Below are 20647 nucleotides of genomic sequence, written 5' to 3'. Positions count from 1 at the left end.
CTTGTTCACAACTGAAATTCTTTTCTAGTTTCCACTGTTCAGCTTAAACTCCCAACCTCTGGCAGGCAGGCAGATCTCAGATCCTGTGGCAGCTGAACTACGAAAACGTGCTTTTTCTGTCTTGTTCTAGGCAGCACCCAGCTTCTAGGTTCAAGGACAAATTAACTTACGTTTGTTTAACAGATAGGACAAAGTTAGAGCTAATGCCAGTTCTTTTCAAGTATATTTTGGACTGCTGCCCTTCTCTTAGATGTTGCTTCACTTTTAAAGCCCCAAAATGCAAGTTTAAGTGAAAAATAAAATTAGTTTGACTAATAAGGACATGACCTTGAACTCACCCTTATGCAAATGATTCAAATTATGCTGTGACAAAAATGTATTTAATGTTTTGGTTTCACAGAATTACAGATCCATATGCACAGATTATTTTGGCCCAATTCCTTCATAAAAAAAGTGAGTGGGGTAGACTATTTTTATGTATGTTCTTCAGTTCTGTTGTAAGTGTAATTAAACTTTCTTCCCTTGTTAGGTAAATTTCTGGATGCCTAGGTAGATTTACTAAGCCTACAACTTGATTTGGACAGCACAGTGCCGTCTGTTAGAAAAATGGGGTTGAGAGTGATTCTGGCAGTTCTCTCACACTAAGTTATGGAAAGGTTTCCTTAAACAGAGCGTTATCCAGAGTAGAAGTAAAAAATCTATAGTGGTTGCAGCATAAATATACTGCATAGATATTTGCCTTAACAACAGTAAGTTATGAGGATTATAGACAAGTTTCCCAAAAATGTTAAGCTTCTAAATCCAACTTCAGACTTCTAAGTAAGCTGTTTCTCAAAAGTGCTGAACCTGCAGCAGTTCCCATCGAATGCTCAGGCTTGTCAATGCGTGACTAGAGGCAGGATGGCAGTATCAAAGGGGAAACGCAGTTGTTTTAAAAAAACTGGCACAGTATGCTTTTATAATATACAGCTACACGCCACAGTTTACACCACCAAAGTTGAAAGATCTGTTTTACAGCCAGCAAAACTGAGCTCAAATGCAAAAGATGTGTCTCATGTCCCACTGATGGAGGCAACAGTATCTAAAATATGGGAAGTTAACAGCTTCACATTTGTGCTAGAAAGCTGCTCTAAGAAGATAACACTAAATGCCCTACCTAAATAAATAAAAAACCCCCCTGCAATTAATGATCTGATTTTAAAGAGGTAGGCTTTTACTAATACAGATCATATACCCTTGGTGGAGGAGATAAAGCATATCCTAATGAAACCATACAAGGGCTAAATGAAAGGCTATACTGAGAAATTTGTATAGCAGGTCTTAAAATAGCCTCAAACAACGTGGAGACTGAACTACAGTCTACTTCGTAAACAGCTGCATTTTTAAATTTCAAAAAGTTTTAGCTAAAATGTAACAGAATAGTTACAAAAATTAACTAGGCTCTTGAAAAGCAGTAGTCATGTCATGATTTACTAGGAAAAGGATGCCCTCTCTTGGTAATAGCAGAAATAATGACACTATGATCTATTGCTGTAATACTTGAGGTAGAATTGCATTCCCAGTGTCCTGCCTTGTAAAAAATCCCCACATTTCTCCCAGACAACAATTGTTTGATAATTTAGTGCTAGTCTTCCTGTAATTTGGGGCGGGAGTTTCCACTGCCTGTCTTCAGAATTGTGTGATAGAAAACAAATGTTGGTGAATAAAAAATATCTGCACTGGTCCTCAAGCTGATCCAATATTCCTGTTTCCATGACGTTTCATTATCAAGAAATGAAAAGAAATACTGAGAACATAACAGGAGCAACACGCATTTGGAAAACTACCATCTTTGCCATATATCATTTTGCATAAAACTTTAAGTTGAAGTTGTATTCAACTAAATTTTGCTTTCTGAAGTCCTGTTGTTAATATATATAAAACTTAAATAAATTATCATAGTAGTATGCTTTAGTAAAGGCTTTGAAACTTCACAATGGGCCTAGGGCATTTGTTTTGCTTTCTACCCTCTTATGACCAAATTGTGAAAAGGAATTAATGTTGCCACCTCTGAGAACAATTTGCTTCTGTAACCATTCCTGTATTAATTAATTTTCCTGGTGTCATGTGCTTGCTCGGTAAATGCAAACATCTCACTAAGTATTTGGCTCGATGCCTTCACTGCTTGAAAAATTGTTTGGAGATTGGCTTTTTGATTAGCATAATTACAGTCATTTTTATTCTTGGTTTACTTGCCAAATACTCAGACTCAAAGCTACTTCCTGCTTGTTCATATTTTGTAGGTGATAGGCTAGTCCTAGGATGCCTGTTTTTCACAGCAAGATTGCTATGATATGTGATCAAAAGAAGTAGCATGATAATGTCTTGCAATTCTACCCTATGTCATAGAATGGGAATGCACTGAAAAGGTTTTAACATGTTTGACTGAAACTCTAGTTTCTTTCTTATATAACAGCTTCATAACATCACAAACAGTAATTAACTCCTTGCAAATATGCTATAAGTGATTCATAATATTTGGCCCCTCCAGCACAACTATCTGATACCAGTAGCAGACATGTCTGCCTTGTCTAGGGATGTATGACCACCATATAATTATATCTATATTAGGAACTGATAGCTCATAGTGTAGCACTTTGGATCATATGGTAGCCAAACCTTAAAAAAATAGTCTAGCAAAAAAAAAAAAAGGTTACAAAAGCTTTACTCTTGAGGAAGGAAAGCACTCCATACCTAAAAAATGTACTTGCAGACAGAGAAGGGTAACAGGAAAACAAGAAGCTTGAGTCAAATTTTTGGGAAGCTTGAAGTTTGCTTGAAACTTTTTAGGAAAATATGACAAGGTACAACACCAGCACCGCAGAAACTCTTCAGTACAAGCTCTGCAAAGGGAGCAATATTATCGATTCTGAAGGATTATCTTTCCATTCCTAGTTGTGTCAAAATCAGATTTATCCTTAGAATATCTGTCTGCGTCTGAAGCAGCATTAACTTTTCAGGTAGCAGAGGCATCACTCTGAAAAAAAGCAAGAAGTTTTATTGAAAGTGAGAAGGCTGTTAGTAGGAAAGAGACAGGATCACAGTATGAAGTACCATAAAAACAAGTTAAGTAATATATAGTTTACACTTATGGACACAAATTTAAAGCTTCCATATGTCCACAAAAAAGCCCCAGATAACCCTACTTGAGGAAGCATTTTTTTGCCACTTCTGTAGTCAGCGAAGAGGCCAGGATGGCTTAGTGTCTTTACCACATGTCCACTCTGCCAACACGGAAAAGCCCAAATCCAGTGACGTGTAGACAGGCTACAACTGCCATTCAAACCCTCTTTGGTGAATGAACTGTAGGTATTGCGCACCAATGACAAAGAGAGAGAACAAAGTCTCTGTAGGTGCCAGCTGATGAAAGGAATATATTGAATGATAAACTTTTCACACTACATTCTGAAACCTGGTCTTTATTACAGCAGTCTTATCATTTTTTTACTGTACCTACTGCTGGTGTATTGTAATACAATATTATTGTAGAGGAAACTACAATTTCCTCTATAAATGTAAATATGTGCTGGAACAAAGTCTTTCTGACAAGAGCACCATTAAAGAATTCTCAAGCAATTCAGTGTCAATAAGATGAGACAATGCTTTTATATTTAAAGACTTGCTTTAAAGCAATAATCTGGCTTATAAATTAAAAGAGTAATAAATATGAGGTAAACTGGGAGAGTAAACCCCATACACACATTGAGTCATCATCAGTGTGGGCAAGCGTGGACAATTGTTCACATCTTTCTTTTCAGGAAGCAGCAGTATGTGAGTTCAGTCACATACCAGATAAAATGTCAGCGAGATGACTTACTGAATACATTATTCTAAAGTCTTAGTTGAAATGATTAAACACAGCATTCATCTCGTGCTCTAAAACCAAAGCAGAGAAATACATGCTCAGACACAAGTTACTCAGTTCCCCAATCTACAGACTTTTAATCATGCAGTAGCTGCCATTTTCTTAGCACACTAAAATGTGTGGCACATAAATTTTGGGTGTCTTCCTTTTAAACACATATCCTTTTATTTTCTCCCTTTCCCTCTATAGTGTGAGGGACTTCTACTACGGTTAGTATACACTGCAGCAAATTTAAACAGTGCTAAGTTTTATACATAGCAAACTAAGAGTAAAAACCTTGGCTATTTCGGTATCTTTTAAAACCAGGTTTGCAATTTTTTAAACAAGAGATATCTCTGTCTTCAAAGTATTTTCGCAGCTTTTTTGTTAAATATTGCAGTTTTATGAGTCATGGGTTTTTTTCTGATTTAAGTATTCAAAAAAAAAAAAGGAGTCAGCTTTGGTATCTTAACAAGAAATTTGAGAAATATTTGTGGCAAAAGTGGGAAATAAAACCTGCAGGGAAGTAAAATACTTGTCTTCTAGAAGATGAGTATTCTCTGTCTGGGTAAGGGGGTGCTCCCAAGCCCAGGAGTGCTCGTGGGTCCTCCCACCTCTGTCTCCCACCACTACCTGGTGCCAGATGCCCTCTGCAAGCTGCTCAGGAAGCCAGCAGGACACATGGCCACCAAAACTGAAAGTTTCCACCCATCCCATGAAATGATCTAGTGCTCTGATGGGCTGAGAAAGTGCCAGAAGAACTCTAGAGGAAGGCGTCTTTTTAAAAAAAAACACAACAGCTTTTAGATGGACTTCACTGCTTGCCAAGCAGGAGAGGAGGAGACCTGAAGTTTCTTCATGTCCCTGCTCCTGGTGCTGCCACCTTGCACCCTGGGATCTTGTGCACAAAGTCCCAGTCCTCTTCTGCCGTGCTCTTTTCCAGTGCAAGAGCTAGGACATGTTAAATAAAAGCAGACAATGAAGGTTCTTCATGCGAGATGTCAATTTGTGGAATGCCCTGCTATGGATGCTGGAGATCTGCATGGTTCACAGGGCAATCAGAAGCTTAAGGAACAGAAATTCTACAACGGCTGTTGAGTATGTAGGCACCACTTCTAACAACGTGCAAGGGTGCAGATTGTTTGAGGCCCTGCAGATGGTCAGTTGGAGTAGCCTTGTCCCATAGTCTGTTCGGTCTGGCTAAACACTGCTGGGCCTCAGCTGTCAGTCATCTTGTAGATGTATTGAAGGGAAAATCTTATTTTTTTCATATAGAAGCAGTCTCCCTCCTCAAAAAAGTAACACAGTTACGTGCTGGATAGCAGCAGCTGTTCTAACTACAGCGTGACTTTCCCATTGCTTCTCTTGCCAACCATTTTTTCCTGCCTCAGAGATCTGCATCCTCTGATTTATTTCGCTGCGTGTAATCTCTTAAAGTCAATACATTTAAAAAATAGGTACTCTGTAAAATACAGCACTTCAAAGCAGACCTTGATTCTGAGGTAAAGCTCTGCCTCATATTGCTCATTTTCATCCAGGAATCTAAATACTAGCAGAACTGATGTACATATTTCTGTTTATTGTGTCTTGGGATGCTTCTCACTGAGATCTTTCTCTTTTCCTCAGCCTGAAGCAGAGGTTTACACCTGAGCATTCTTCAGGGCAGAGTTTTAGCAAAGTCACCTTGTAATTACTAATATTATTACTTCCTCACTTCTCTCCATTTTTAATGTTATTTTATTTTAAAAAGCAAACTGCACCCTGCCTCTCCCCTTTCCCAAGAAAGACATTTTGGTGCAGTGGTAATATGAAGAAGCTACCTTGTTACCAGCAATAAACGTAACACACCATCAGGTTATAGACAGGGCAACACAGTACTGAAGAGGTAAAAAATTAATCGAGTAACCCACTGTTGAATACAAAGGTGTAGTGATTTTTCATAAGGTGCTGTACGATAGGACAGATAAGTAGCATAAAGCAGGAGAGCAACATTTTGTAATAACCTAGACAGATAAAGTCATCACTATGTACAAGTTTCATCTACAGTACTCCAGGTTGTAATTAGAGTTTTGACTTCGAGGACTTCTGACCAATTCTAGTACAATATTGCAGTTTATCATATTTTTCATTTCATAAAACTTGTATCATCATAGCTATTATTAAAGCCTTCCATAGCCAGTCTTAATATCTGTAGCATCACTGAAGAAATACAAATAGGACAAGCAGCATTTTTCTGTGTGTCAAGCCACTCTCCATCATCTTTGAAAGGTCATGGAGAACAGGAGAGGTGCCTGAGGACTGGAGGAAAGCCAGTGTCACTACAGTCCTCAAAAAGGGCAGGAAAGAGGACCCAGGAAACTACAGGCTGGTCACAGAAAAGTGATAGAACAGCTCATCCTGGAGGTTGTCTCAAGGCATGTGGAAGAAAAGAAGGATGTCAGGAGTACTTAACATGGACTCACCAAGGGGAAATCATGCCCAACCAACCCAATAGCCTTCTGTGATGGAATGACTGGCTGGGTAGATGAGGGGAGAGCGGTAGATGTAGTCTGCCTTAACATCAGCAAGGCTTTTGACACTGTCTCCCTTAACATCCTCACAGGCAAGCTCAGGCAGTGTGAGGTAGATGAGTGGCCAGGGAGGTGGATTGAGAACGGGCTGAATGGCAGAGCTCAGAGGGTTGGGATCAGCAGCACAGAGTCCAGCTGGAGGCCTGTAGCTGGCAGTGCTCCCCAGGGGTCAGCACTGGGTCCAGTCCTGTTCAGCTTATTCATCCATGACCTGGATGAGGGGACAGAGTGTGTCTTCAGCAAGTTTGCTGATCATAAAAAACTGAGAGCAGTGGCTGATACCCCACAAGTCTGCGCTGGCATTCAGCGAGACCTGGGCAGGGTAGAGAGTTGGGTGGAGAGGAACCTGATGAAGTTCAACAGAGGCAAGTGTAGGGTCCTGCACCTGGGGAGGAATAACGCCATGCAGCAGTATGGGCTAGGGGCTGACCTGCTGGAAGGCAGCTCTGCAGAGAGGGACCTGGGAGTTCTGGGGGACAACAAGTTGCCCATGAGCCAGCAGTGTGCCCTGCTGGCCAGGAAGGCCAATGGGGTCCCAGGGTGCATTAGGAGGAGCATGGCCAGCAGGCTGAGGGTGGTGGTCCTGCCCCTCTGCTCTGCCCTGGTGAGGCCACACCTGGAGTGCAGTGTCCAGTGCTGGGCTCCCCAGTTCAGGAGAGACAGGGAATGGCTGGAGACGGTCCAGCAGAGGGTTATGAAGATAATGAGGGGACTGGAGCATCTCCCTGGTGAGGAAAGGCTGAGAGAGCTGGGCTTGTTTAGCCTGGAGAAGGGAAGACAGAGGGGATCTTACCAATGATACAGATATCTTAAGGGTGAGTGTCAAGAGGATAGTGCCAAGCGACAGGACAAGGGGCAATGGGTACAAACTGCAACACAAGAAGTTCCATCTGAGTATGAGGGTGACAGAGCACCAGAACAGATTGCCCAAAGAAGTTGTGGAGTCTCCTTCTCTGGAGACATTCAAAACCCACCTGGACGTGACTCTGTGCAACCTGCTCCAGGTGAACCTGTTTTAGCAGGGGGTTGGACTGGATGATCTCCAGAGGTCTCTTCCAACCTCGACCATTCTGTGATTATGCAAACCAATCTTTAGGAAAAAATGGCACAAGATACCAAAAACTTTTTAAAAGGTACCCCTGCCCCTGCCTGCCCCCTCCCCCTGCCCCCCCCCCCCCCCCAGTGTAAGAAAATGTTCACCTAATTATGAGCTTTTGGTTATGGAAGTGCCACTCTATCACTGAATGGCTTAAGAGAGTTCCTTAAATCACTACCCATCATGAAAATACAGCATTTTTTAAAATCTTACAGCTGTAGACAATAGGCTAGCAACCACTGACAATTAAAACAATTTTAAACCAATGCAGTTACTCAGATTTACTTTCTGTGCCACTGAAAAAACTTGGTGCGTTCCATAAGCAAAAACCGTCTTATATAAAAAATAATGTATCAATGTGAAGAATATCGGTTGTCCCACATCTCCCATTAATGCGTTTGTGTACTGAAAAGAACCAGTGTAACACTTTTGTATCACTTTTTTTCTGACATAAAGGTGGAGGTTTTTCTTGACTTGTCCATCTTCTAGGTAAGGCAACAATGTACATTGAAGACAAAATTCAGTCTTACATTAGCTGACAGCCATTACACTTTTGAAGATACCTGAAGTACCTTCATTTTATTGCCTATTCATTACAGTAAAATTTTAATCAGAGTTCTAGACAAACTAATTTAATGTGGCATCTCTGATTCTTTTGCCTTAAAGGCTTAATGTGATGTGAACCTGATGCCAATATTGAAGATAGCAAAGCATGTGCATTTGAAGTGCTGTGAGAATTACAGTGACAATTAACTAAGTTTTCAGGGTGGCAGTGAATAAAAGGGAGGTTTTCAAATGTAAAATGACTTCTTTCCTCAGTGACTCAGAAGTGACTTGCAGTTTACCAGTTAAATTCTAATGAAGTGATTTATTTGTAGCTGACAGAAGCTCCTCAGAGAAACAATGAGCCATGATTTCCATTTCACATATACTGTATGACTTACCAGCTACTTAGGATCCTTCTCGGTTGCTTGGATGACTTAGAGGTTCCCAATAGGTCAGCCAGCACTGAGGCATCAAATATGATGTCAACATCACTGTTAAACACAGGGAGAAGTGTTAATTGTCAAAGAAAGGAAAATGCATTGGCCATAGCACAAACAAGCAAACAAAACCCCAATCTCCATCATTATTTGGAATATTTACAGGTATAGCCGATGGACTAGACAGACTAATATAAACCTAAAAAAGTCAGAAAATAGGAAAAAAAAAAAAAGTTTGAATAAAGAGTGAAGGAGTGAATGAGACAAAATCCCAGGTGTCAATAGGGCAGTTCTCCACAGAATTATTTACTACAGATGGGTTGTCTGTTCATCATCCACTGGAAGTATTACAGCCCTTTGAACAGAGAAACAATCAGCAATATAAGCCTTACTTACCTGTACAGCGGGGGAAGGGGGCGGGGAACTCAAGAATGCACAAAGGACCAAAAGTAATCCCTCTCCCCACCATACTCACCACCCTAAGTTAACCTGAAAACACTACTATTTCCTTTTTGAAAAAGCATGTAAGCAGATATCTGTGTGACAGGCAAGGATCACATGCCAATGTTTCCTCAGCTGGTTAAACCACAAGCTCTTGGCATGGCTATATTGGAGCTGGTAACCTTTTCAGCTGCTAAAACAGATCTGTGTTCCTATTTTAAGGTGCAGAGCTCCTTGCTCTGCAATGCTCATCTGAACTTATTTTGATACCTAGCCTGATTTATGTGCTCCCTACCTCAGGAAGTGGCTGTGGACTTTGTGACTGGAAAGTGCATCAGTCAGGTGTCCTCTGCCAGAGTCAGAGCTTTGTCAGGCTCTTTCAAAAGGCACAACCTAAACCAGTTAGTGATTTTATGAAGAGAAAACCATGACATCAGCATCTGCCCTGTTTTGTTGGAGCAGAATGTCCTGCTTCAGAAAACCGCTGATTTCACTCAATCACTTCCAAGTTTTGTTCTCATTTATTCTTATGGGTTCCCGCAAACACTGTAATGTTGTTTCCACATCAGCTTTAGCAATGAGGACCACTGACAGTGTGCTGATTAATCAGCTCTTGCTCCCCTTCCTGTTACTCTGATCACATCTCTGTTTTTTTTCCAGCTCTAACACTATCAGTGGCCCCAAAAGAATCAGCAAAATTTGTCTGTATAATTTGTCTCCTAACAGAAAAATGTAATTCAGGCTGTCGTTTACTCTTTTGCTAGACTTCTGCTGCTTTTCAATTATAAATTGCATGAAAAGCAGAGTCAAAAGCTGTGTTGCTTTTAACCACAAATGTAATCTATGGCAAATGCCAACTTCGCTAGCACCTCTTAGACTCTGATGCTCCAGTTACTCTGAGCAGCCCAAGGGGCCGGTCCTCCTGCATCCAAGCCTTCCTGCAGCCCATGGCAGCCGCTCTGGCAGAAAGGCAGGAGGAAGAGCTGAGAGGGAAGCAGCATAAAGTACTAACACTAAGTTTATGGACTGTTACTATCTAATGGCATTTTCTCTCAACAGAACTTACACCACTAATTGAGGTTGATTTGGGGTTTGAAAAAGGGTATTTCATACTTTAAAGGCGAAACAGAATCCTCTTGTCAGGATTCCTTGCAGTGGAGAATTAAGTGGAGGACACAGCAGCACTGTCTGATTTGGCTTGCACTCTGTTCTTAATGTGGTGTGTGGACAAACACCATTGGAAAAAAATGCTTTTGGTTTTTTTGAGTCAAAACATTTTGAACTGAAGGAATGTGAAAATATTCAGTAAGACCTTTACCATAGGACCTCTATAGCCAAGACAAGATTACATTTTACAAACATCAGGTGGAAATCCTGATTATGGCTACTATTTGTAGTGTGCTACCATCAGAAGCAAATATTTGGAGATAGAAGGCCTTTTGTTGACTTAACACTCTTGAGGGATGCTGTGGAATAATTTAGGTGTTTACTTTAGGAGGCTGAATAAAGGTCAAATGAATCCTTAGGAAAAAAACTCTAGTATGATATCCTACTTATACATTCCCTGTGAAGTGTTTAAGGATCTGGGATTTTTACCTAACATAATTCTAGGTTATTTCTCTATAATATATTATACATTACACATATGATGGAGATATATATCATATATTGTACAGATATTATAGAGAGATATAATATATTATATCTATCTATGCACTAATATAACTCTAGGCAGTGCCCTTCCTGAGGAAAGCTGAGTCAAGTATTGCTCCTGCAGTAACGCTGTTAAGGATAAGATTATTGCAGATTAGTGTTTGGCGTACAGTGATTCATACAAAAAATATCCTTTACAAGTCTGTCCTCATCGTAATGTATTAATATTGTTTACACTATTACACTGAGATAATGCTTTGCAAGTCTAGGCTGGTTATAAAGCAATTTTGCCTATACCTTTTTGTTCCCGCCCCCATTCCCATTAGAAAGTACTCTGGCAGGAAGAAACTGGCTTGCTTTATACCAAAGCTGGGGCTTTCCTGAAAGTAAATAGCAAGAACACTTTATAAGAAACAGGTGACTTAACATAAAGTTAAGTATTTTATTGAAACAATTAATAAGGAGAAGTGAATTATAAACTATGGAGGAGTTTCTCTATTTTCACAGTAGTCCATTTCTTCATTTGCTGTATTCTCTCAGAAGACTGGAGCTATGTATTCTGGCAGTGTGTTAAATCATCAAACTGCACAATGTTTTGAGATTTAGACAGTGTTTTAAGTATAAAAAGCCCTTCAAATAATCATTGAGGTAGCAGGAAAAAAGACAATTGCTTTATATTCCTGTGATTAGGACACAAGATACTGCTGACTAGTTTCTGCTGCTCTGAAGATTTGGCTGGTTGGACCAAGCAGAACACCATCCACAATTAAGAAACAGAGCAGCCAACCTCAGCTTCCACAACTCTTTGATTAGGGCTCTGTTTAGCAAGACAGAACCCATGAATTTAAGTCATTCCAGTCCCAGAAGGAAATTAAACAACTTATCCATATCCAAAACGAAGGCTAACACACTGAGCTTTTTGCTTAAAAAAGCTTTTTTTTTTGCTTTTTTTGTCTCCTTCCTCTGCAAACAAGTGAACCTGATCCCACCATTTGCAGTATGTTTTATCTGTCATCATACTGCAACAAGCTTGACTGCATTTATTAAACAGTTTGGGAATATCTGAAGTCATGTATTTTAATGAATTTACTCTTCACGCCTGCCATCCTTGCCATCACCCTACCGAGAAACTAACTTGCTAAGACTTGATATGTATAGGCATATCCTAACCAAAACACCTATTTATCTACAAGATGATTTTCATATTAATTTAATTATCACACACCTATTAAAATCCTGTAAAATATATTTATCTCAAATCCTGTGGAAAGAGTAGGTGGTACAGCAGAGTAATGAGGACAATTAACAAGTCCCCATGCTCCGCACAAAACATGAAAGATGAGTAGCTCCTTTATTTACCACTGTTTCAGAGCACAATCGACTTGTTTCTTTCAAAAAAAGCACACTGCCTTCTGGTAAGAAAATTATTGTTTAAGCGGAATTTGTATCAAAGTTAACCCCTACAGTTTTTGAAAGTGTGACTCTAAAGGTAGATGAGCTCTGCAATGGTCTTAATCTAACCAGGGCAGGCCCAGGTTTGTGACATTCGGTGAAAGGCACCAGGATCTTTCTTATCGTCACAAGATCCTCTTCAAAAAACAGCATCAGAGTCCATTTTACCAGCTGAGCCTTCTCCTTTCCCCCAGAGTGACTCTCAGCACCCCTGCTGGCCTTTGGCACTAGTTGCTTTCTGATTATACTATTTTCTATTGCCAGTGAAAATTCTAACTAATTTAAAGCAAACAAACGAGAACATTAGTCTATACTATAATTATAGTATATGTGTATATATACACAATATACTATACTATACTGTAAATAATATAATTATTTATATTTTTTGGGGGGGGCAGGGAGGGAAATGGACTTCTCAGAATTACATATTTTACCTTTTTAAAGCTGTCACAAAAACTGACTGTTCATGAGCTGTTAAAACAAAGAATATTCTGACTTAATCGTGATTCAGATCTCAGCTTTGTCCTGATATGAAAGACAAAAATCTGTCAAAACCTTGTAAGTCTTCACAGTCAGGGGACATTATTTCCTGACCAGCTCTAGGAAGCTTCTCTTTCCATTGAGAAGTTTTCTCTAGACTCTCAGCCACCTGCCTCTCCTACCTCCATCCATCCCCTAGCTCCCTCTCAGTCTTCAAAACTGAATCAACTTCTGAATCAACTGTGCTTCAGATCCACACTCCCAGGTAGTTGATCCAACAAGGTCTTGTTAGTACAATGAAAACTTTGTGCATCAGAAATCAGGTAAGATTTCCCTAGCCCTTTTCATTTCAGTCCTTTTCAATAAACTATTCTGCATCTTCCAGAGAAAAAAAGTTACTGCAAGATGCTACCTTGGTCTGAAGATTACTGCATAGCTGGGCTTAGAGAAGGCAAGATTAAGGAGCTGCAGAAATTCCCAATACTCATACTATTTTAGGAAAACCCAAACATTTTCTGCCAGAAAAGTACCAAAATAATATCTAGCATGTTACATTTAATAAGTATCCATACAACTACATCCACTGTATATCTTACTGCATTACAGCATATATATTTTTCTAACTTTATTTGTGTACAACTGCTTTTAAGTGTTCTCTGGCTCTAATTGCTTGGTGACCTACCAGAGATTATACATAGAATAATCAATGAATAGAATCAATAGAATCGATGAATAGAAATACTGTTGTGAATACAATGGACTGGAATTAAAATCAAATATTTTCCCTCTCCCTACAGATTTTCAGTCTGTTTGTGATTTCTTATCTGAAGAGTTTCATATAAAAGCAGTGGAAATAAAAAGGTCTAACAAGATTTGAGGTTTATTTTGACAGATCTGTTCTTGACTGAGTTTTAAACCAAGCTCCTTGCGTGCAAACTGGGTGCGTCATATCTGCATAAAGTAGAGCATGCTTCTGAAATCTTGGAGGAAATCAAGGCTGTCCTCTACATACTAAGACTTTAAATTGTTATTTAGTGATTACTTACTTGGCTCTGGGCTTTTAGCCACATCATATATTCATGCTTAAGGAGATTAAATGTGGTAGCTAATAGTCTGGTCAAGAAGCCTAACCCTATCAGCCTAACAGATCACTTACCAGATTTTCATCCTATGAAAATGTATGAGGAAGTGTTAGCATAGTAGCGTGACTTGTGTTTTTCTTTGATAGTTCCAGCCTCAGTATTACTTTGAATGAATGTGCTATTCCACCTTCACAGCCAGCATGTTCAACTTAAAGCAGGGCTTTTTATAAGCAAGTGGGCCTCTAAGCTAATAATTGAAGCACTTACATCCTTTGCTAGAGGTCTCTTGGAAGTCTACATAGTTTCTTCTTCCAGGAAATTAAGTTAATAATTCCTAGAACTAGATTCTTTTTTTTTTTTTTTGAAAATACTACTTATGGGTGACTAAGAACTGAGAAAGCGGCTTCTGAGATGAGGATTGAGAAACCCTCGAAAGTGGCTAGGCAGTATACAGCTAAGCATAAATGTTGCTGGCCGGCCAGGACCACAAATCTCCAGATGTGAATGCCAGATACATACATTTATGCTGTATCTCCTTACTAGTTTACTGTCATTGTGTTCTTATAGCCTGTTTTTTGTCATTACAACCTTCAGCAGGTGTGTGGGGTTTTTTTGTGTTCCACAATAAAGCTGCATGGGACATAATCTATACAAATTATTACTATTTGACTACCTTTTTTACTCTTATGTCACACCAGGATGGAAGAAAAATAATCAAAAAGTAATTGGTTTCATATTAGTTCTTTATATATTTCACAAAAAAGAAAAAAACCCAAACCTTTCATGAAATCACAAGGGAGCAAATTCAATACAAAGCTACTTCTGAAGAGTCCATGGTAGCACATTTGCCATTACTAATCACTTCTTACAGGGATTTAACTGCTATCACTCATATGGCGCTGGAGACAGAGGCCTGCTTTAGAAAGGCTGGCCTATAAAAAAAGCCAAAAGATGAGGAGAGCCAAGGAGTCCATTTCTACTGAAAAGCAAATCCCTTTGTTGCATTTGGGCAAAGTCACTCCTGAATTATCTATTATATGGACACTTGATTAATATTTATACTTTACAAAATACTTTGTAACTTTCCTTTTCAAATAAATTTAGTACTATCATATTACAGGACAGGCAGTTTGTTATTGATGATCAAATCTCAGAAACAAGGGAGACTTACTTCAAATCTTAAGTTTTGAACACAAAAATCATTTAACTTCAAAGATCAGAAAGTTATTTTGTTTTCCAAATAGGAACAGGGATAGAGAAGATGAGGATAACAAGTATCTTCAACCTGGCTGGATAAAACAAGTCAGTAGAATTAGTTAATTTGAATATCCAGGCTTTTTAATTTGTACTGATCTTCTTACTAGCTCTGGGAATTGGAAAACAGCTGCAATGCAACACACACTGCAAGTCTGCCCTAGGCAGAGGATGGGGAGGGACTCCACTCAGATGTACTTTTACACAGCCAGCCAAAGTCACTGCAGAACCAAGAAGCGGTTCCAGGTTTCCACACACATGTCTCCATTTGTCCTTCCTGCTTCCCTGGTTGCCGAAAGGCAAAAGTGACATTCTTCAGTTACTTTGCCATTTTCATTTATGGATGCTGCCAAAATTATTAGAGATGAATCAAAATACTAATAGAATATTTATACTTCTCTATTTCCTTTTATATGTACATATATAGCTTTAGGCATCCAGAGCTGTGAATGCACTATTTGTAATATGGCCATTAATGAAGCAAATTCTTTCATGCTTAGTGACTTCACACAATACTACTGGGCTTTCCTGTTTTCCACCCACCAGTACTATCGTTTAATTCCCCCAATGAGTACTTGCTCAGCTGTGACAAATTCAAACTCCACCAGATTAATTCATAATCATGTATGAATGGGGAATGGGAGCCAGTGGATTTTGGTTTCATTACTGTAGACCTTTGCTTCATTTTTAATTAACTTAAAATAAATATTACAAGGTAAAACTTTAATATAGTATTTACATGATGATTTTTACTTGCTAACTACTGTGTGATAAATTTCTTAACAACTGTGCCAGCATAAAACTCAGAAAAAGGTGCCATCTCTAGGGACTCCTTTGCGCTACTTCAGTTTGTGCCTCTACCACACACCAAGCAAGCCACCCCATATATTGTATATTCATAATACGGTTCTCCACAACATTCAAACCCACTAGTCTTCTTTCACAACTCCTTTAAGCGTAGGATGGACTTTGCTGTTTTCCTTTAGTCCTCCTGTCAAGCTCAGAAGCTCCTTTGGTATCTGTTCAAGATCTTCTCTTTTCCTTATGTTCCAAGAAGCTGATGTAGTAACATGCAATTCCTCATATTCTACCGAAGCCCAAGGCTGTTAAACTTAGGAGACAGCTGAGCCTCCTAAGAAGCTGTAGCATAGCCTTTAAAGTTTCCCAGGCATTAAAAGCACATTTATTTTCATGTTTCAGACCTAGTTAATACCAAATCATGCCTAAACCCGATCAGAAGCCAGAACTTCAACATTCCTCTCTTCCAGTCCCCTGAGGAGAGCTCTATCTACCAGGCACTCACAGGGAACACCTATCAACTATCAACAGGACTATCAACAGGATCTGGCATCTCAGGAAATATAATGGCAACCACAACAGTTTTCAGAATTAAAGCTAATTGCACCACTTCCCTCTTTATTCCCTACCACAACTGCTATAATGTTAAGGGCTGGCATCCTGGAGGGATGTGCTAGGCTCCAATTCTTGTTTTCAATAGATTTTTTTCAATCCACACGCAGATCATAGAAACACAGAATCATGGAATTGGATTGGGTTGGAAGGGACCTTAAAGATCATCTAGATCCAACCTCCATGCCACTGGTAGAGACAACTTCCACTAGACCGTGTTGCCCAAAGCCCCATCCAGCCTGGCCTCGAACACTTCCAGGGATGGGGCATCCACAACTTCTCTGGGCAACCTGTTCCAGTGCTCACCGCCCTCACAGTAAAGAATGTCTTCCTAAAACGCGATTTCAATCTATCCTCATTCAGTTTAAAGCCATTACCCCTTGTCCTGTCACTACAGGATCTCATAAAAAGTCCCTCTGCAGCTTTAGGCCCCCTTTAGGTACCTTTATGTAAGGCAATACCTTTCAGAAATACATTTACTTTCATCACCAGAAACAGCTGCATACTGGGCGAAGTAGAAAGTAATCATTAGGAGTTTAGCTTTTAAACAGTTTGCTGGGAGTGTTCCTCACAACTTTTTCTTAACTAAAGGTTTGATGAATATAGCTGCTTTGAGTTAGAGGTACCGTTTCCAAGTGACATGGTTTAACTCCAGGAGGCAGCTAAGTTCCACACAGCCGAAACCAGTACATCAAGGTAGGTTACACTGTCTGGGTCCATGTATTTGATTTTATTTTTTAATATATAATTTACCATAAAATAATACACAAGATTTCCTAGTCTTCAGACTGTAGACACAAATACTAAGAGGTGGTCTCAGTCCAACAGAGATTTGTAATAGCTGTCTTATGAAAGAAGAATTGAGCTTATGAATACATTAGGAAAAAAAAAATAGTCTGCCAGAAACCAAAAATTAAACTTGAGTTTTATAAGTACCTAACATCTTACTCACCAAATTGATTTGCTTTTTTCTCATCATCCCTGCTCCTGAAGTTAATATTTTTTTAATACTTCTACATTATTATTTTTCTTGTTCTGATTTGTGAAGTAAACGACTGTCAGGTGAGTTACCGCTACCAAAGAGTGCTTCTTTGATGTATCTGAGTGTTTTAAATACTGTTGGTATTTGGATGCAGTATTAAAATGTTTTAGAAGTATTCTTGCCTTGAACATATAGATAATACATACAAAGAACGCTTTGAGAAAGAACCCTTAGACAGCAGAGACAAAGAAACCTGTGTCTTAACTGTGATTCCAGTAATAAAACTGAGCAACTAAATGATGTGGGAATATGGACCGTTTGAATTTCAAAGGCAATCTCATGTGTTCAGGCTTTACTAGCACTAACATTGGTCAGCTTTACACTAAGGTATTTGTGCATACATGTAATAGAGAATTTTTCAAGCATACTTATCTATATATATAGTTAATTGTGGAATTAGCATCCTGCTCAAAGATTTTCAAGTTCTGTATGAAGAATCTAGTTAAATCATATGAAAGTGCTTGATGATGTGACATTTCCAGTGTCACTTTCTTTGTTTTGAAGTTTAAGACCATGTCACTTAAGATGTGAAAGCAATGGGTTCTCTGTCTTCTTACTGCTGCCAATGTTTTTTCTTTCTGTGACTTAGAAATGAGGATGGCTAGTTGTCTGACCTGTTCAGGCATTCTTACCAATAAAAATGAAATCCAGAAGAAGTCTTCCAATAAGGAAAGTCAGCAATGAAACAACAAAGGAAAAATGTGGGAAATTAATTAATAGGACGTGCTCTAAATAATATGTAAGTGTGACTCAAAATAAAATAACAGAGAAATATCAAGCAAAACCTAATTGTGTCTTAGTTATAAAGGTCAAGAAAAGGCACATATGTTTTCCAGATTTCCAGTAACAGCAGAGAGGACTTACAAGGGAAATGCAGAAATACAGAATAATACATACCAAAAAGGCAAAACCTAAACTCTTCAAAGTGTATGCACAAACTAAGTACCAAATAAGATCATTAAATTTGGTTTTCAGATGAAGTGTCAAGAATTAGTAGTGTAAAGCCAAAGACTACGTAAAGAAGAAAATTCCTTGACTGGTTTGCATTAGAAAAACTGTTTACGTGTTTCTTAACTCATCATGCTCTCTAGTAATAGGAACAAACTGAAGATACATTCTAGAAGCCTTGAAGGAAAAAATGACATAGATAGCATCAACTAAACCCCACTGCAACTTAGTTTTGAGTCTGTTAAGTGTTCATAGTGTTTTGAGTGAGGTTTACTGTTCTTTGTAAAAGCTGGCAAGTGGTTTCACAGATCTTCTAGTGGCAAAGCTGACTTAAAGATTTCCTCTGTGTTTGGAGTGTTTGTTCCAGTGGGTGAAGAAGGGCTGGAAATCACTGCCGCAGAAACTGTACCAGTTCACTGCTTGTGAGCTGTGTTGTAAACCCAGATTGGTTCTCAAATTGCTGTTTATTTTTTTTAATAAAGTACAATCTTTCTGAAGTCAGAGGGAGACACTGAGATAAAATCTACCTCTGGAGAGCTTGTTTCATGAAGTCAGATTTGGTTCAGAAATCCTGAATTTTTGCAGTTACCTGTGAGCTGGGAACTGCAGTGCTATACTTAACCAGAAAGAAGGATTCCCCCTCTCTCTGAGTCTGTCTCCTTCATGACACTGAGTGCAGTTGACACAGAACTACACCCTCAAAAAAAGAATAAATCAAAGTTTGAAAGGCAGAACAGAGACAACTCAGGTGAGCAGCAGTACTTACTGTAGGAAATCCAAAAGGAAGAAAGACTTGTTTTTCTAAGTGCAAAGAACCCTATCTCCTACTGCTTGCCTTCCTCTTCTGTTGAAAAGCACAGTTCTACTCATTCTTTGTTAGTTTTCTTTATTAATAAATAAATCAGTCTCCCACCAATTCTTCAAATAAGAAGAAATCTGAGATTTCATGTTCTTGGTTATCTACTTGACTGAGAAGAGGTATTTCCATTTGTAAACATTATATTCATTAAATTCCTTAATTCCTTCAGGCTGAGCATTTGATTTGATACACAAGTTACACTTGGAAAAAAAAAAAAAAAAAAGGACAATGAGCAATCCCCACTTATTCTGCTCATGTACTGTATCCTGTAGCTTTGGGGTTTTTTTCCTGGGCTTTAACGTTTTATTTTTATTACCTATGTCATAACTGTTTATGATTACTTAAATCATCTGTTCTCAAGACTGCTGTACTGCTTTTTCTATTTGGATGCTGACGATGAGCAAATAGCAGTCAAATTCAGCTGAAGTGTTTCAGAATTTGCTTCTATCAGGATTGAACTTTGAATTGTGAAAGGAATTGTAAAATCATGGTACTAATGGATGCTAAAAATGGAAATGTAAACAAGTATCTAAACAATCAGTAGTGCTCTGTCACTACACTCAGAAAATGCTTATTCTCTGGAAAGGCCTTTTTCCCTTGTGCCTGGAAGGATAAAAGACAGCTTTTTTACTTTTTGCTTGTCAACATGTTTATCTCCGATACTAAATCATCCTGATTTTTTATACATATATCTCTGAAAAAAAATTAATAAAAAACAGTGGCTACAGTTTGTACCATGAATAGACCTGACAGTCAAGCACAGAAGAAAAGAGTTAAAATGCTTTGGTTACTTCCAGAGCTGCAGTTTCCAGACTGCTTTATCTTCTTCAAGTGCACAAACGGTACTGAGGTACTATTTTTGAGGACACAATTGTCTGCATATTTTCTTTACCAGAAAAGACCACCAGGGTAGGGTAGGGGGCAGGGGGAGGAGATGTCACATGGGTTGATTGTCCCAGACAGGAAGGTGGTAGTCTGGTGTACTGAATCTGGCTGCGGATAGCTCTAGTCAGTGACTGTTAAGAATATTTCTGCACACATCATTGGTACTAGGTGAAAAAATAATTCAAGAATATATCTGCCTTTATAATTACTGCTATATTGCTTCTTAAATGAATGGTGTTTTTTGCTTAGGTATTTAAATAAGCAAGTAAATACATTCTTTAGACTAGAATCATTTAATGTATTTGGAAGTACCCAGGAGCTATAATCACCTCTGCCTTGATACAGGAACAGGACTTGGTTTCACACCATGTCCGTAGAAAAGTCCAGCAGCAGATGCTGAAACCCAAAGTGTCCCAAGGCCCCAGCACAGGAGTTAATTTACCAGAGTGTAAATCTAACCTGGAGTTTAGCTATGAAGAATAAAGGAATAAAGCATAAATTTGAGGCCTCGCAGATGGGAAGAGGTAACAGGGCGAGCATGAGCAATGTCCCTGCGCGCTAAGGGGCAGTCACTGCAGGACCACGTTTAATTTCTGGACACTTGTG

General features: G+C 38.9%; 1 protein-coding gene across 1 annotated transcript in view; it reads right to left on the bottom strand.

Annotated features, from left to right (window-relative positions):
- Positions 1-20647, bottom strand: part of C1H4orf19 (chromosome 1 C4orf19 homolog) — a 105385-nt gene that overhangs the window by 4492 nt on the left and 80246 nt on the right. The window contains exons 2-3 of the transcript XR_008823895.1: positions 8494-8586; positions 7428-7523 (exon numbers count right to left, since the gene is read on the bottom strand). The gene's annotated coding sequence lies outside the window, so the exon portion shown is untranslated. The remainder of the gene's footprint in view (positions 1-7427; positions 7524-8493; positions 8587-20647) is intronic.

This window comes from Falco biarmicus, chromosome 1 (genome assembly GCF_023638135.1).
Source record: "Falco biarmicus isolate bFalBia1 chromosome 1, bFalBia1.pri, whole genome shotgun sequence".
Classification (NCBI taxonomy): domain Eukaryota; kingdom Metazoa; phylum Chordata; class Aves; order Falconiformes; family Falconidae; genus Falco; species Falco biarmicus.
The sequence above is the reverse complement of the archived record's forward strand: the minus strand, read 5'-3'. Positions and strand labels throughout refer to the sequence as shown.